Raw genomic sequence first — 18,797 nt, forward strand, 5'->3', positions numbered from 1 at the left:
TCTTTGAGTGAAGTCAACTTTACTTTTAAGAGAACTGCCCTTATCCTTCTAGGCTTGGGTTGCCTTTGGATTTGGGTCGTGTTCCTCTTTCTGGGCCCTTTTGGGCTTTCTTGGTGATTTTGCCGAGCTCTGGGAGAAGAGGTCGGATAGTCCTGACCTGAAGAGGTCGGTCGGCTTGTCGTTGATCTTCCCGGGTCGGACATCTCGACCCATGGTATGAACAGTGCCCCTGCTCGAGTGTGGTCTTCCCTTTGAGGTCGAGTCCTTAGTTTTAGGACTTCAATCCTTCTCTGGAGAAGCCGAGCTCGAGCATTGTCGATTTCTTTTTGTAGAGTTTTCCTTTGAATATGGAGCGTTTTTTCTTTTCTTCAATTTTGAAAATAGGCGTTTCTTTCCTTGGGAACGTGCGAGGGTTTTTAATGCCCCATTAGCTCCTTAAAGTTCCGTTTCCTTTGTCTCCCGCTTCCTTGTTTCATTTTTTTGAATTACACCAAAACTTTCTCTTTTCTGTTTCTCTTTCTCTTGCTCGCTGTAACTCCATCCTTTCTCTTCAGTTTTTCTAGCTTGCCTGGGAATTTTGTTTTCACGTTTTCACGTTTCTCTCTGTGGCGCCATTGGTGGTTTACTGGAGCTTCGCTTTTTTTTTTTCGAAAGGTGATTCTTGGTCTCGTTCCCTGTTCATTCGCCTTCCTCCTTTTGCAAGTTGGTTCTTCTTTCTATTTCTTTCTTTTACTTCTTTCGTCGTTCTTTCCTTATGCTTACTTTGTTCTATTTTTGGTAAAGTTTTGGTTTTGCTTGAGTTTACATTGGAAAGCTTGAACCTTTTCGTATTATCGTGCCTGGTTGTCACTGTGATGCATGTTTTCTGGTATTCTTTTGATTTTATGTATGCTCCTAGGTGGATTCCCTGGTAGTTTGACACTTTTAGGGTTTCGCCTACTGTTGCTGCTTCTGATCGTACTTTGATGTTTGTCATTTATGAACTACTATTTTGGGCTCTGAAAAAGATTGCTCCTTTGATGACTTTCGCCCTGTTGATAGTTTTCTTTGCTGATATATTTGTAAAAGATAACAATTCTCTGATGACTTGCTTTGATTTGCATTTTTCTTCTCAGAGCGTTTGCTTGCAGGATGAGAGATTTGTTGGGATGTTAGCCTTGTAGATTTTTCTGAGTCCTTACTCTGTGTCACTGCCTCCAAAGGATGCCTCTGGACCTTGGTGTGTGTCTTGGGGTTTTCCTTTCACTGTTTGTATATTTGAGCCATGTTTTGTCCGAGCTGATTTCTTTGATTTTGCCCAAGATGTTTTGGTTGGTAATCCATTTTCTTTTTCTTGCTGTAGGACTAGTTGACCATGTCTTCTAGCAAAAATATTGTTGAGACATCTTCCAAGGTTCCCGAGGGTATGTCCGACTGGCTGGACTCCCTCGTCCTGATGTGTGTTTCTATAGTTAATTCTGAATTCTGTGCGGAGCTTAGAAAATATCATCGAATCTGTAGTAGTACGGACCAAGAGAAAAACTATGAATTGGTAGCGCCTGATTCTGATGAAAGGGTTTGCTTCCCTGCTCTGACCCAGGGGGAACGCCCCTTCTTTTATGCTTACGACTACTTTTTCAGCCAAATGAACATCACCCTTCCTTTTACCTCCTTTGAGACCGACTTGTTGTGGTCGTGCAACGTAGCTCCATCCCAGCTCTATCCAAACTCCTGGGGTTTTATCAAGATTTTTCAGTTACTTTGCCAAGAGTTGGATGTCAAACCTTCTCAAACTCTCTTTCTTTATCTTTTTGTTTTGACTAAGCCCGGGATTTCTTCAAAAAAGAAAGCTTCTTGGATTTCCTTTCGATCTGCTCAAGGACATAAAGTGTTTGCTATGTATGATGAGTCCTTTAGGGACTTTAAGAATTACTTTTTTAAGGTTCGAGCTGTTGAGGGAGCTCGACCCTTTTTCTTAGAGTCGAATAATGAACCTGCCTTCCCCTTGTGTTGGAAAAAGAATGTTGTGGTGTCTCAATACTCGTGGAAGATGCTTGACGAAGTCGAGCAAGCTTTTGTGAATGTGTTGGAAGATATTTGGGGAGAACCTCCCCATCTCGATACAAAGAAATTTTTGGTGGACCCCTCTCTTGTCCGAACTGCGCTGGGTAGTGCCTCGACTTCTTTTATTCTTGTTTTATTTGCTTTTGCTTCTTTTCCTTTCGATTTATAACTTGCTTTTTGGTTGATTTATTTTTTTCAGAGATGGCAAAGACTAATGATTCCATGAAAGCTTTTAAAAAGGTGAGGAAGGCCACCGCCGCCCAGAAAATCTCGGCCAAAGCTGCAGGGGAGGGATCTTCTCAAGTTCCTCCTAAGAAGCCAGTTTTGAGCTCTTCTGGACCGAAGAGGATGATCCCAACTCCTCAGGTTCATTTGATTGATCCTCCCCAGACCTCTGTTGCTACTTCTTCTCCTATTGTTGGCCCTCCTCCCAAAAGGCAGAGGACTGTTGAGCCTTTCAATTTGGACGCCCCTGACTTTGATGCCGTCGGATTTATTGATCAACAAATTGCTCTTTATGGTGTCATTCCAACTAATGATGTTTCCCTCCTTCGTCACTTGGACTTCATTACCTGGAGTAGCATTAAGATGGCACATATGTGGGCGGCTTTATACTGAACTGCCCAGGATCTTCCTATTCATGCAACAAAGGCTTTTATGGAGGAGGCCAAATCGGAGTTCGACCGTATCAAGGGTTTGAAGGATGAGCTTGAGGTGAAGGTGGCAAAGCTAGAAAAAGAGTTGGAGGGTGAGAAGACTCGGGCTACTGCTGCTGTGGCTTCTGCCAAGTTGGCTGAGGATATGGCATTGAAGCATAAGGAGAGCTATGTCTTAACCTATGGGGAAATGATGGATCTTAGGGAGAGTTTAGAATCTGTTCGAATGATAGTTATGAAAATTTGAAGGATCAGGTTCGAGTCCTTACGCCCGAGCTCGACCTCACCCTTTTTAGCTTGGACAATATTGTAAGAGATGGTAAAATTTTCCCTGATGATGATGATGTTGACTCTCCTTCTGTACCATCTGCCAAAGCCTCTGTTGCCCCGCCTTCCTCAACTCCAGCAGCTGAAGTTAGTCAGCCCGAGTCCGATCCTGATGTCCAGATCTTGAATCGGGATGATGGGACAGTAGATGTGGTACCCCTTTAAACTCATCCTCCTTCACCCCGCGATACTGCTACTGGGTAGTCTTTGGATCCTCTGTAATTTTTTCTTTGATGTATGATGTACAGCCCGGTCTGTGGGCTTTTAAACTTTTATTTCTGTAATTGGTGGTTTGCCTGACTTCGGATACTTTAGTTGCTTTTCCTTTAGCCAACTTTATTTTGAAAAAACAAAGTAGTTTTGTCCAGCCTCTTGGGATCGACTTCAAGCGGCTTCTTAAGTCTGCTATTATAACAACCTTGTTTCCATTGTGATATGCTTGTCTGCATCTTTTTGACAATTTCTGAAATCTTGAGAGTGTTGAAATCCTATTGTCCAATTTCTTTTGATTGCCTTTTTAGTTGAAGCTAGCTTCGTGCAACTAGTCTTCTTTGCATTCTTTGATATGGTACCTGTAATTTGATTTTATTGAAGTCATGGCTTTCTGGGTCCGACTTGAGTCCCTTATAGCTCATGCCTTCTATCGGCCGACTTCTTCATCTTAGTTCGTTCTACGTTATTTCTAGTAATTTATTTGGACCTTTGTCAGGTCTCTCTGATTACTTTCTATAACTTTTTGTAGTTTGCCTGGCCGACTTCGTCATGTCGGTCCCTTCTAAGTTATTTTTTAGTAATCCATTTTGTTCGGACCTTGTTAGGTCTCTTTTTATGGATTACTTTTTATAACTTTGTGATTTTGTTGGGCCGACTTCATCAAGTTGGTCCCTTCTAAGTTATTTCTAGTAATCCATTTTATTTGGACCTTCGTCAGGTCTCTTTTATGGATTACTTTTTATAACTTTTGTAATTTTGTTGGGCCGACTTCTTCATGTCGGTCCCTTCTAAGTTATTTCTAGTAATCCTCTTTTTTAGGGCTGGCCAGGCCTCTTTCCAGGGATAACTTTTTATAACTTTTGTTATTGTAGTTGACTGATCCGACTTCTTTATGTCGGTCCATCTTTAAGTTATTTCTAGCAATCCATTTTTATTGAGGCCTCGTCAGGTCTCTTCCTATGGATTACTTTTTGATAACTTCTTGCATTACTCTGTTTTTTCCGCTTTTCATCTTGCCAATTTTGTAGAAATTTTTATATTCTTGCTTGGTCGACCTTTGATGAATTCGGTTTTCATCTTTGTTGGTCTTTACCGTGATCGAGCAGTGAATTTGATTTTCACTTTATGCCGATCTATAGCTTTATAATCGGGCTTGAATTTTTGCGTTTCAGATTAATGCGTCTTGATAAAAGGATTTGTAGAAAATCTGAAAAAACTTTATTCAAAATAGAAAATATGCAAATATATACATGTGGGCGCTTTACCCTTCTAAGTTAGGTAGTTCATAAATATTGGCTTGGCGCCTCGTTAAAAACCCTTTTCAGGAAAAAGAGTGCACCTTGACCTAAGATCTTTATTACCTCTAACTATAATACCTTCTTAGGTTGCAGGCATGCCACGACCTTGGTAGCTTTCGCCCTTCTAGTTCGGACACCCTGTAGTAGCCTTTTCCCAGTACTTCTGTGACTCGGTAGGGTCCTTTCCAGTTAGCTGCTAGCTTCCCTTCTCCCGGTCGACTTGTTTCGATATCATTTCGGATTAAGATGAAGTCGTTGTTGGCAAAGCTTCGCTGTACTACCTTTTGATTGTATCTTGAGGCCATTCGACGTTTTAACGCATCTTCCTTGATCCGAGCTCTTTCTCGGATTTCTGGAAGTAGGTCGAGTTCTTCCCTTTGAAGTTGGGAGTTAGCCTCTTCACTGTAGTGGATCACTCTGAGCGATCCTTCTTCAACCTCCACTGGGATCATTGCCTCCATTCCGTAAGCTAATCGGAAAGGTGATTCCTTTGTGGTAGAGTGTAGAGTTGTCCGATATGCCCATAGGACTTGTCGGAGCTCTTCAGCCCAGGCTCCCTTCGCTTTCTGTAATCTCCGTTTTAACCCAGCCAGTATGACTTTGTTGGCAGCTTCTGCTTGTCCATTAGCCTGAGGGTGTTCTACGGATGTGAATTGGTGCTTTACTTTTAAGTCGGCCACCAATTTTCTGAAGCCTGCGTCTGTAAACTGAGTGCCATTGTCTGTGGTGATGGAGTATGAAACCCCAAACCTTGTGACAATGTTTCTAATAGGAATTTTCTACTTCTTTGAGCAGTGGAGTTAGCTAGGGGCTCTGCCTCAATCCACTTTGTGAAGTAATCTACCCCAACGATGAGGAACACTTGTCCTGATCCTTGGGGGAAGGGCCCAAGTAGGTCGAATCCCCATTTTGCGAATGGCTACGGTAAGGTTACACTGATGAGTTCCTCTGGTGGGGCGATATGGAAATTAGCGTGTTTCTGACATGGTGGACATGTCTTTACGAACTCTGTTGCTTCTTTTTGTAAAGTTGGCCAATAGAATCCGGCTCGGAGTACTTTTTTGGTGAGAGCTTGAGCTCCGAGATGGTTGCCACAGATGCCATTGTGTATTTCTTCTAAAACTTCCTTAGTGTTGGAAGTCGGCACACATTTTAACAGTGGTGTTGAAATCCTTCTCTTGTATAGAGTATGGTTTATGATGGTATAGTATTGTGCCTCCCGCTTTAACCTCGTTGCCTCCTTCTTATTTGTGGGGAATGTTTCTGTTTTGAGGTAGTTAATTATGGGAGTCATTCATCCTTGATCCAGACCTGTTATGGCTAGGACTTTTTCTTCTTCCGAGATTGAGGGGTTCTGCAGTATTTCCTGGATGAGGCTTCTATTGTTGCCCCCTGGTTTGGTGTTGGCTAGTTTTGAGAGCGCATTAGCTCGAGCATTCTGTTCCCGAGGTATGTGGTGGACCTCGTATTCCCCGAGTTGTCCGAGCTGTTCCCTGGTTTTGTCCAAGTACTTTTTCATGGTGGGATCCTTGGCTTGGTAGCTCCCTACTATTTGCGAGGTGACTACTTGTGAGTCGCTGAAGATGATAAGCTTTTGAGCTCTGACCTTCTTAGCCAGCTTCAAACCAGCTAGTAATGCCTCATATTTAGCCTGATTGTTTGAGGCAAGGAACTCAAACTTAAGGGAGAGTTCGATTTGGGTTCCCTGATTGCTTTCTATTATTACGCCTGACCCGTTCCCGGTCTTGTTCGAAGAGTCGTCTACGTAGAGATTCCATTCTGTGGAGATTTCCGGGGTGTCAGTAAACTCTGCAATGAAGTCGGCCAGGTACTGTGATTTGATGGCTGTCCGCGCTTCATATTGAATGTCGAATTCAGACAACTCGACTGCCCACTGTAATATTCTTCCTGCCAAATCTGTTTTCTGCAAAATGCCCTTTATGGGTTGGTTGGTCCGAACCTTGATGATGTGGGATTGAAAATATGGGCGAAGTCATCGAGACGTTAGTATGAGAGCATAGGCGAATTTTTCTATTCTTTGGTAGTTCAGTTCGGACCCTTGTAGTGCTTTGTTGATGAGGTATATAGGTTGTTGTCCGCTTTCGTCCTCTCTAACCAGTGCTGAGGCTACTGCCCGATTTCCTACTGCAAGGTACAATACAAGTGGTTCTCCTTCCCGTGGCCAAGTTAGAATAGATGGTTGTCCAAGGAACCTTTTGAAATTCTGGAAGGCCTGTTCGCACTCTGTTGTCCATCCAAACTTCTTTCCTTTCCTTAGAGTGGCGTAGAAGGGGAGAGATCTTATTGCTGATCCGGCTAGAAATCTGGACAAGGCCGCTAGTCTTCCATTGAGTTGTTGCACTTCTTTGACACAGGTCGGACTCTTCATGTCGAGTATAGCCTGGCATTTATCCGAATTTGCCTCGATTCTTCTTTGCGTGAGCATGAAACCTAAGAATTTGCCATCTTCTACTGCAAAGGTGCATTTTGTAGGGTTAAGTCGCATACCATGCCTTCTTATAGTGTCGAATACTTGGGTGAGGTCGGACAGTAATGACTCCTCACTTTGTGTCTTTACTAACATGTCGTCCACGTAGACTTCCATGACTTTCCTGATGTGGTCTGCGAAGACTTTATTCATTAATCTTTGATAAGTGGCTCCTACATTTTTGAGTCCGAATGGCATGACGACATAGCAGTAGTTTGCTTTTGGGTTAAGAATGAGGTTTTCTCTTGATCAGATGGGTACATTGGGATTTGATTATATCCCGAATAAGCGTCCATAAATGAGAGGTATTTGTATCCGGAGGAGGCATCTACCAGAGCGTCGATACTTAGGAGTGGATAAGGATCTTTTGGGCAAGCTTTGTTGAGATTGGTGTAGTGGGTGCACATCCGCCACTTCCCATTTGATTTTTTCACCAAGACGATGTTAGCTAGCCATAATGGGTACTTGACTTCCCTTATGAATCCTGCCTCCATTAGAGCTTGTACCTGCTCTTCCATAGCTTGGGATCGTTCTGGCCCGAGCTTTCTACGTCTCTGCTATACTGGCTAAGATCCTGGGTATACTACCAGCTTGTGGCACATTAGCTTGGGGTTTATGCCTGGCATGTCTGTGGCCTTCCATGCGAAGAGGTCGACATTATCTCTTAAGAACTGTATGAGGGACTCATTTACGTCTCCTTTTAAGATTGTGCCAATATTGGTTGTTTTATCTGGGAAATCTCCGATCTGGACTTTTTCTATTTCGCTTTCGGGTTGTGGACGAAGTTCTTCCCGTCCTCAAACTCCCCTGAGTTCGATGGTGTGGATTTTTTCTCCTCTTCCTCTAAGGTTCAGACTTTCATTGTAACAGCGGCGTGCCGTCTTCTGGTCTGCTTTTATCGTAGCTATCCCTTCTATGGTTGGGAACTTCATGTACAGATGCGGAGTCGAGACTACTGCGCCGAGATGATTTAACGTTGTCCAACCTATCAGGGCATTGTAGGCTGAACTCACGTTGACCACGATGTAGTCTATGTTGAGTATTTTTGACCGGTTTCCTTTTCCAAAGGTTGTGTGCAGCGAGATGTATCCAAGCGGCTGGATTGGAGTGTCTCCTAGCCCGAATAAGCTGTTCGGGTATGCTCTGAGTTCTTTTTCCTCTAGGCCAAGTTTGTCGAAGGCGATTTTGAATAAGATGTCACCCAAGCTTCCCTGGTCTACCAGTGTACGGTGGAGATTAGCATTGGCCAATATGATAGTGATGACCATGGGATCGTCATGTCCCGAGATGATGCCAGCTACGTCCTCTTTAGTAAAAGTGATAGTGGGGATGTCGGGTACTTCTTCTCCTCCCTCGACATGATATACTTCTTTAAGCTGTCTTTTGCGAGATGATTTGGAGATTTCTCCTCCCGCAAATCCTCCGTGTATCATGTGGACATGTCTCTCCCGGGTACGAGGTGGTCGTTCAATTTGTCCGCCGTCTTTGTCCCTTCTTCTATTTCTTGGCTCATCTGCTTTGCTGGCTAAGTACCGATCTAGTTTTCCCTCTCTCACCAGTGTTTCAATGAAATTCTTCAATTTGAAACATTCGTTGGTGGAATGTCCATAGATTCGATGGTATTCACAGTATTCTGTTCGATTTCCTCCTCCTTTCTTGCTTTTGAGTGGGCGAGGTGGGGAAATCCTTTCAGTATGGTATACTTCTCGGTAGACATCTACAAGAGACACCTGAAGAGGAGTGTAATTATGGTATTTCTTGATCTTTTCTCCATGCTGATCTTCTTTTTTCTTGGACTCTTTATCCTTATCTCAGGAGGAGTAGGAGAATCCGGACTTTGAGGTCTCTCTTAGTCGAGAGTTTTCCTCCATGTTGATGTATTTCTCTGTTTGTTCTTGCACTTCATTCAGGGATGTGGGATGTTTTTTCGATATTGAGTGACTAAAAGGTCCCTCTCGTAAGCCATTGATGAGACCCATAATGGCTGCTTCTGTTGGCAAACTTTGTATGTCCAGAAATGCTTTGTTGAATCTTTCCATGTAGCTGTAGAGACTTTCCCGATCTCCTTGCTTGATCCCTAATAGACTTGGGGCATGCTTAATTTTGTCTTTCTGGATAGAGAATCTGGCTAGAAACTTCTTGGCTAAGTCATCAAAGCTTGAGATGGACCTAGGGGGCAGATTGTCGAACCATTTAATTGCTGTCTTTGTCAAGGTTAGTCGGGAAGGCTTTGCAGTGGACTGCATCTGAGGCGTCAGTGAGATACATTCTACTTCTAAAATTACTGAGGTGATGGCTGGGATCTGATGTGCCATCGTACAGAGTCATGTCGGGAGGTTTGAAGTCTTTTGGGATTTTGGTCTTCATGATCTCTTTAGTGAATGGGTCTTGGTCCTTACGGGAGCTATCTTCGTGGCTGGATCGAGTAGTTTTGGTTTTGAGATCGGTTTCGAGCTTTAGGAGCTTGTCTTTTAATTCGCGACGTCGCTTAGCTTCCCTTCGTAGGTCTCTCTCGGCTTCCCGTTGATACTCGACCTCTTTTTCGAGTTGTTTTAGGTGATCCTGAAGTCCATCCATGGCTCCCGTGTTTGGTGAATTCTTGTCTTTATTAGGTTGAGAAGTATCGTCTAGTGTGACCTCTGCGTTCTTATGTGGCATTCTGTTCTCCAAATCAGAGTTGTGGTCATTGTCAAGGTTGTCCGCCATGATGATGGGATAAATTCCAGGTCTTCCGGCAATGGCGCCAATGTTCTGAGGGTTACCTGAAACTGTAGGTCGATCTCGGACGAGATCTTCTGTGCTGATTGTAGTTGTAGAATCCGATTTGATGGTGGCGGCCGGACCCGCTGATGGGAAGCAGAAGCTGGTGAATTAAAAATTTATTAAAATGGTTACATTGCGAGTATAGTTCTTAACTTACCGAAAATCTGCCTATCAATTTAGAAATATGTCACAGAGAGTTTAAATTAAAATTACTGGGAGTTTTAAGTCCCAGGTCGTCTCCCAACGAGTTGCAAAAAAGTGTGCTGTTTTATTAATCAGATGTTCCAAGAAGTTGAGCTAAGTAAATTGGAATTTAAATTGAGGAATTTTAAATAATATAAATAAAATCTTTGACTGGGAATTGATTAGTTAGAATCTCTATCATTGATGGAGTGATTTTTAAGATTGATTTATAATTAAAGGTTACTCTGTTTGGTTATCCTTTACTAGGTAAGGGAAAGTCAAACAAGTTGGACTGCCAGATCTATTCACGAGTTACAACCCACTTAGTTCAAAGGGATTGGCGTTGGTGACAGGATAGCAATCCAACATTTAACCCAACTATAAATTTCTCCTTCAATCCTTCCAACTCAAGAGTTCTTTTTAATCAACTCCCTATCAAGTAATGAAATTACTCACGCATTGTAAATAAAGAATCCATGGCACATAAAAGGGAATTAAAAGAAGACATGATTATTGGAATTGAAATTGAATTAAAGAGAAATAATCCTTGCATTAATTAATCATAAAAGTATCTGAATGACAAAATTGAACATAACAAAGAACATGGAAGAATAAAACCAAGTTAAGAGAACAAACTAGAATGATGAAGTCTTGATGAGGAAATAACTCTTCTCAATGTTCCAATCCTAAGATCAATTGAAAATTAAAATCCTAAAAAAACTAGAGAGACCTAAGAGAGTGAAAAAACTAGATCTAAAACTACTGAATGAATGTGTGTGTTGTTTCTGCATATTCTCTGACTCTAGTCTGCTGTTCCGGGCCGAAAACTGGGCCGAAATAAGGTCCAAAATTGCCCCCATCGAATTCTACAGATTATGCAGATCGCACATGTCACGCGATCGTGTCGTTCATGCGAGCGCGTCGCTTGCGCTTTTTCCTCACCACGCGTTCGCGTCGTCCACGCTACCGCGTCGCTTGCGCTTTCCAATCCGCGCGGCCGCGCAAGCCATGCAGCCACGTCGCTGCGATTTGCGCTCCTTCACGCGGTCGCGTGAACCATGCGACCGCGTCACTTCTTGCTGGTTATCTCCTCAAATTCTTATTTTCCTTCCATTTTTGCTAGCTTCCTCTCCAATCTCCATCTCATTCATGCCCTATAAGGCCTGAAACACTTGACACACAGATCACGGTATCGAATGGAATAAAAGAGAATTAAAAGTAAATAATTAAAGTCTCTAGGAAGCAATTTTCAAACATGTACTGAATTTAGGAAGGAAATCTAAATGCATGCTAAATTGATGAATAAGTGGGCAAGGATCATGACAAAACCACACAATTAAACACAATATAAACCATAAAATAGTAGTTTATCAACCTCCCCTCACTTAAACATTAGCATGTCCTCATGCTAAATTGAAGGATACAAGGAAATAAGTATGAACATGCAGAAACTCATGAAATGTAATACAATCCTACGTATATAAATAAATGCAACTATATGATTATTGTCCACTTGATTAAAAGTAAATAAGCCCTTCAAAACAGTTACACATCAAATTCCACTAATTCTATCATTATACAATAAAACTGATAAAAGTGCAAGAAGATAGCTTATGAAGGTAGGAAACATGAAAATTCAAGCATTGAACCCTCACTGATAATGTATGTACGCTCTAATCTCTAGTGTATAGGGTAATCACTCAATTCTTTTCTAGTCATGTTTTCTAACTTTTGTTTTTCTCTTAACTAATCAACAACAGTTAATATACCAATGCAAACATCATGAGGTCTTTTCAGGGTTGTAATGGGGCCAAGGTGCAGGTAAGGATATACATATGGCTAAGTGAGCTTTATAAATTGAATCTTTAATTAACCTAAGCTCTCACCTAATATACATATATTCTATATACTTTTAAATTCATGCTTAGCTACCCATAATTCCCTTTTTCAACCCATACTCATGTTTCAACTTTGTATTTTAATTCTATCATATGTGCATTGATCTTTGAATTCTGAATTTAACATTGGGGTAATTTTGTCCCCTTATTTATTGATTTTTTTTAAATAAATAAAGCTTATCAATGCACATAGATTTTTCATTCTCATATCTTCACATGAGTAGGTATCCGAATTCCCTTTAAATTTTCATGACACATTCCCTCAACAACTTTTTTTTCCACAATTTCCCATACTTAACTAGCACACACAATTCTATCTTAAGCTAACCAAAGATTCAATTTGGGATATATAATTGTTTTTCAGCTTAAGGTTAGTAATGTGGTAAAATATAGAACAAATGGGGTTTCAAAGGCTCAAAGTGGTTAACAAGAGTAATTGAAAAGGGTAGGCTTGATTTGGATAAGTGAGTTTAAACAAATAATGGCCTCAATCATGTGCAAGCGTGTAAATATAATAAATAATGGACATATAAGATAAAACAAAATATAGATTACAATCATAGAGAAGTAAACACACAAGAATAAAATGATTATGGTTAAATAATGTAACCATACATAAAGGCTCAAATCATTCACAGGTTGTGTGTTCTTTAGCTCAAACATCATGTTCCAAATACAACTCAAGCAGATTTATCATAAAAATTTTGAAAAATTAGTGAAATTTTGTTCCAAAGATAGATTTTTAAAAGAAACTTATTGTCTTTTCAATCAAGTAGAACATGCATGAAACTATTCTAACCTATGCAGTTTATTCTATTCTATAAAAGAAAGAAAATCTAACTAAAATATCCTAATTATTGGTGCTAGAGAAGAGAATTTACCTCTGGAAGTCAGGTACTGACCGACCTCCCCACACTTAAGGCTTTGCACCGTCCTCGGTGCCATCTGTCAGGAACAGGGGTGGGCTGGTGGCAATATCTCCACAGTCGGGATCATCATGGCTCCCGGTGCTGGTAAAAGAAGTGGTGTCTGGGGTGTCTGAGTCTCTGAAGCGTACCTTGAGTAGCTCCTTGAGGTGTTTGAATCGGCGCTCGTTACGGCGCTCTCTCATCTTAGCTTTCAGTTTATGCCGATCCAATTTTTCAAGTATCTGCTGGAGCAATTTCTCGGTTGTAGATGCTTGTGGTGTTGAAGAAGGAATATCTTCAACTGGCTCAGTAGGCTGGCTTGTAGTGGCTGCTGAAAGTCTGAGGTATTTCCCGTGAGGGATATATTGATCATCCCGTGGAAGCATGGCTTTGGTGTCCCCAGCTCTGTAGGAGACTCCGGCTGCTGAGACAAGATCTGAGACCAAGGCGGGAAAAGGTAGGTTGCCTGCGATTTGTACATGCTCCATAGCATTCCGGATGTGTCTTGAAAGATTCAGAGGTTGGTCTGTAAGGATGCACCATAGTAGAACAGCCATGTCTGCAGTGAAGGAGGACTCATGAGTGCTCGGAAAGACGTAATGGGACACGATCTGTGCCCATACGCGAGCCTCCAAGGTAAGTGCGGAAGCCAAGATTCCCTTAGGGCAGGAACGGTGGTATCCGTAGATCCAACGGCTGCCAGGTAAAGTGATGACTCCGAGAACGGAGTCCCAGTCAAATTGGTATCTCTGGCGCTGAAGGGTGGCTTCTTGAAAAGCGTCCATTCCTGCAGGAATAGGGGGAAGACTCAGAACTTGCTGAATGGCTTCTTCTGTGATGGGGACTTACTTTTGCCGGACATAAACAAACTGCAGGGTCGGCATGTAGAAGTTGGAGTAGAACTCAACTACCCAAGAAAGATTGACCTGCCTTGGCTGTTTCCGTAGGAAACCCCATTGTCTTCGCTCAATATGCGGCTCAACAAAGGTGACAATATTGGACGGGTGGTGCACGAAATTGTGATCTCTGGTAATGGCTCCAAAAACTTGGTGCTCTAATCTCAATTCATAATTTGTCACAACTTCGATACAACTAACCAGCAAGTGCACTGGGTCGTCCAAGTAATAAACCTTACGTGAGTAAGGGTCGATCCCACGGAGATTGTTGGTAAGAAGCAAGCTATGGTCACCTTGTAAATCTCAGTCAGGCGGATATAAAACAGTTATGGAGTTTTCGAAAATAAAATAATAAAATAAGGATAGAAATACTTATGTAAATCATTGGTGAGAATTTCAAATAAGCGCATAGAGATGCTTTCGTTCCTCTGAACCTCTGCTTTCCTACTGTCTTCATCCAATCAATCCTACTCCTTTCCATGGCTGGCTTTTTGTAAGGATGTCACCGGTGCCAATGGCTACTTTCAATCCTCTCGGGAAAATGGTCCAAATGCTCTGTCATAGCACGGCTAATCGTCTGGAGGCATCACCCTTGTTGATGGATGCATCCTATTCCTCTCTGTGAAAATGGTCCGATGCGCTGTCACTGCATGGCTAATCATCTGGAGGTTCTCGCTCATACTGGAATAGGATTTACTATCCTTTTGCGTCTGTCACTACGCCCAGCACTCGCGAGTTTGAAGTTCGTCACAGTCATTCAATCCCAGAGTCCTACTCGGAATACCACAGACAAGGTTTAGACTTTCCGGACTCTTATGAATGCCGCCATCAATCTAGCTTATACCACGAAGATTCTGATTAAGAGATCTAAGAGATACTCATTCAGTCGAAGGTAGAACGGAAGTGGTTGTCAGGCACGCGTTCATAGGGAATGATGATGATTGTCACGTTCATCACATTCAAGTTGAAGTGCGAATGAATATCTTAGAAGTGAAATAAGATGAATTGAATAGAAAAATAGTAGTACTTTGCATTAATCTTTGAGGAACAGCAGAGCTCCACACCTTAATCTATGATGTGTAGAAACTCTACCGTTAAAAATACATAAGTGAAAGGTTTAGGCATGGCCGAGAGGCCAGCCCCTCTGATCTAAGAACCAGGTGTCCAAAGATGATTCCAAAGATGTCTAATACAATAGTAAAAGGTTCTATTTATAATAAACTAGCTACTAGGGTTTACAGAAGTAAGTAATTGATGCATAAATCCACTTCCGGGGCCCACTTGGTGTGTGCTTGTGCTGAGCTTAAAGTCTACACGTGGAGAGGTCATTCTTGGAGTTGAACGCTGGCTTTTGTGCCAGTTTGGGCGTTGAACTCCACTTTGCAACTTGTTTCTGGCGCTGGACGCCAGAATTGGGCAGAGAGCTGGCGTTAAATGCCAGTTTGCGTCGTCTAAACTTGGGCAAAGTATGGACTATTATATATTGCTGGAAAGCCCTGGATGTCCACTTTTCAATGCAATTGGAAGCGCGTCATTTTGAGTTCTGTAGCTCCAGAAAATCCATTTTGAGTGCAGGGAGGTCAGAATCCAACAGCATCAGCAGTCCTTCTTCAACCTCTGAATCTGATTATTGCTCAAGTCCCTCAATTTCAGCCAGAAAATACCTGAAATCACAGAAAAACACACAAACTCATAGTAAAGTCTAGAAATGTGAATTTAACATAAAAACTAATGAAAATATCCCTAAAAGTAACTAGATTCTACTAAAAACATACTAAAAATAATGCCAAAAAGTGTATAAATTATCCGCTCATCACAACACCAAACTTAAATTGTTGCTTGTCCCTAAGCAACTGAAAATCAAATAGGATAAAAAGAAGAGAATATACTATAAATTCCAAACTATCAATGAAACATAGCTCCAATCAGATGAGCGGGACTTGTAGCTTTTTTCCTCTTGAATAGTTTTGGTATCTCACTTTATCCATTGAGGTTCAGAATGATTGGCATCTATAGGAACTTAGAGTTCAGATAGTGTTATTGATTCTCCTAGTTCAGTATGATGATTCTTGAACACAGCTATTTTATGAGTCTTGGCCGTGGCCCTAAGCACTTTGTTTTCCAGTATTACCACCGGATACATAAATGCCACAGAAACATAATTGGGTGAACCTTTTCAGATTGTGACTCAGCTTTGCTAAAGTCCCCAATTAGAGGTGTCCAGGGTTCTTAAGCACACTCTTTTTTTGCTTTGGACCTTGACTTTAACCGCTCAGTCTCAAGTTTTCACTTGACACCTACACGCCACAAACACATGGTAAGGGACAGCTTGGTTTAGCCGCTTAGGCCGGGATTTTATTCCTTTAGGCCCTCTTATCCACTGATGCTCAAAGCCTTGGGATCCTTTTTGTTTGCCCTTGCCTTTTGGTTTTAAGGGTTACTGGCTTTTTGCTCTTGCCTCTTGGTTTTAAGAGCTTTTGGCTTTTTCTGCTTGCTTTTGCTCTCTTTTTTTTTTCGCCTATTTTTTTTTTCTTTTTTGCAAGCTTTGTTCTTTGCTGCTTTTTCTTGCTTCAAGAATCATTTTTGTGATTTTTCAGATTATCAAATAACCTGTCTCCTTGTCATCATTCTTTCAAGAGCCAACATATTTAACATTCTTAAACAACAACTTCAAAATACATATGCACTGTTCAAGCATTCATTCAGAAAACAAGAAGCATTGTCACCACATCAATATAATTAAGCTAAGTTCAAGGATAAATTCAAAACTCATGTACTTCTTGTTCTTTTGAATTAAAACATTTTTCATTTAAGAGAGGTGATGGATTCATAGGACATTCATAACTTTAAGACATAGTTACTAACTACTAATGATCATGTAATGAAGACACAAACATAGATAAGCACATAACATAGAAAACAAAAAAACAGAAGAAATAAGAACAAGGAATGAATCCACCTTAGTGATGGTGGCGTTTCCTTCTTGAGGAACCAATGATGTCCTTGAGCTCTTCTATGTCTCTTCCTTGTCTTTGTTGCTCCTCCCTCATTGCTTTTTGATCTTCTCTAATTTCATGAAGGATGATGGAATGCTCTTGATGTTCCACCCTTAATTGTCCCATGTTGGAACTTAATTCTCCTAGGGAGGTGTTGATTTGCTCCCAATAGTTTTGTGGAGGAAAATGCATATGAGGCATCTCCGGGATCTCATGGTGATGAGCTTCCTACGCCTCTTGAGCTCCATGAATGGGCTCTCTTGCTTGCTCCATCTTTTTCTTAGTGATGGGCTTCTCTTCCTCAATGTGAATGTCTCCTTCTATGGAAGCTCCAACTGAGTAACATAGATGGCAGATAAGATGAGGAAAAGCTAGCCTTGCCCCAGGAGAGGGCTTTTCGGCTATTTTGTAGAGTTCAAGGGAGATGACTTCATGAACTTCTACTTCTTCTCCAATCATGATGCTATGGATCATGATGGCCCAATCCACAGTAACTTCAGATCGGTTGCTAGTGGGGATGATGGAGCGTTGGATGAACTCCAACCATCCTCTAGCCACAGGCTTGAGGTCCAATCTTCTTAGTTGAACCGGCTTGCCTTTGGAGTCAATCTTCCATTGAGCTCCTTCCAGACATATGTCCATGAGGACTTGGTCCAACCTTTGATTAAAGTTGACCCTTCTAGTGTAGGGGCGTTCATCTCCTTGCATCATAGGCAAGTTAAACGCCAACCTCACATTTTTCGGACTAAAATCCAAGTATTTCCCCCGAACCATTGTAACATAGTTCTTTAGATCCGGGTTCTTACTTTGATCATGGTTCTTGGTGATCCATGCATTGGCATAGAACTCTTGAACCATTAGGATGCCGACTTGTTGGATGGGATTTGTTAGAACTTCCCAACCTCTTCTTTGAATTTCATGTCGGATCTCCGGATACTCATTTCTTTTGAGTTTGAAAGGGACCTCGGGGATCACCTTCTTCTTGGCCACAACATCATAGAAGTGGTCTTGATGAGCTTTGGAGATGAATCTTTCCATCTCCCATGACTCGGAGGTGGAAGTTTTTGTCTTCCCTTTCCCTTTTCTAGAGGATTCTCCGGTCTTAGGTGCCATCAATGGTAATGGAAAAACAAAAAGCTTATGCTTTTACCACACCAAACTTAGAATATTGCTCGCCCTCGAGCAAGAAAATAAATAATTAGATGAAGAAGAAGAAGAAAAGATGGAGAAGAGGGGGGAGGTGTGTTTTGGCCAAGAAGAGAAGAGAGGGTTGTGTTGTGTGAAAATGAGGAAGAATGGAAGGCTTTATATAGGGAAGGGAGGGGTGGTTAAGTTTCGGCCATATGGGTGGGTTTGGGTGGGAAATTGAATTTTGAATTTTGAAGGTAGGTGGAGTTTATTGGGTAGGTTTATGGGGAAGAGTGGGTGGATGTGAGTGGTGAAGGGTTAATAGGGAAGAGAGATGGAGGTGATAGGTGAAGGGTTTTGGGGAAGAGTGTTTATGGGATTGTGTGAAAGAGGGGTGAGAAGAAGTGAGTGGAGGTAGGTGGGGATCCTGTGGGGTCCACAGATCCTGAGGTGTTCAAGGATTTACAACCTTGCACCAAATGAGGCATGTAAAATGCCCTTGCACACAACTCTGGGCGTTCAGCGCCAGGTTGGTGCCCATTTTGGGCGTTCAACGCCCATTTGTTGCCCATTTCTGGCGTTGAACGCCAGAACCATGCTTGTTCTGGGCGTTCAGCGCCAGCTCCTTTCCAGGGTGCAATTCTGGCGTTCAGCGCCCAGATGATGCCCATTTTAGGCGTTCAGCGCCAGAACCATGCTCTGTTCTGGCGTTGAACGCCAGGCAGGTGCTTCCTCCAGGGTGTGATTTTTCTTCCGCTGTTTTTGATTCTGTTTCTAAATTTTTCGTTTATTTTGTGACTCCACATGATCATGAACCTAAGAAAACATGAAAAACAAAAATAAAATTAGATAAATAAACATTGGGTTGCCTCCCAACAAGCGCTTCTTTAATGTCAATAGCTTGACAGTGGGCTCTCATGGAGCCTCACAGATGTGCAGAGCTTTGTTGAGACCTCCCAACACCAAGCTTAGAGTTTGGATATGGGGGTTTGACACCAAA

The 18,797-nt window shown here is 41.9% G+C and overlaps 1 pseudogene; it reads left to right on the plus strand.

The window, feature by feature from the left end:
- Nucleotides 1–2,700: 2,700 nt before the first annotated feature.
- LOC107633182 (uncharacterized) overlaps nucleotides 2,701–18,797 on the plus strand; it is a 43,600-nt pseudogene continuing 27,503 nt past the window's right edge.

Source organism: Arachis ipaensis, chromosome B9 (genome assembly GCF_059453495.1).
Source record: "Arachis ipaensis isolate K30076 ecotype BB chromosome B9, ASM5945349v1, whole genome shotgun sequence".
Lineage (NCBI taxonomy): Eukaryota > Viridiplantae > Streptophyta > Magnoliopsida > Fabales > Fabaceae > Arachis > Arachis ipaensis.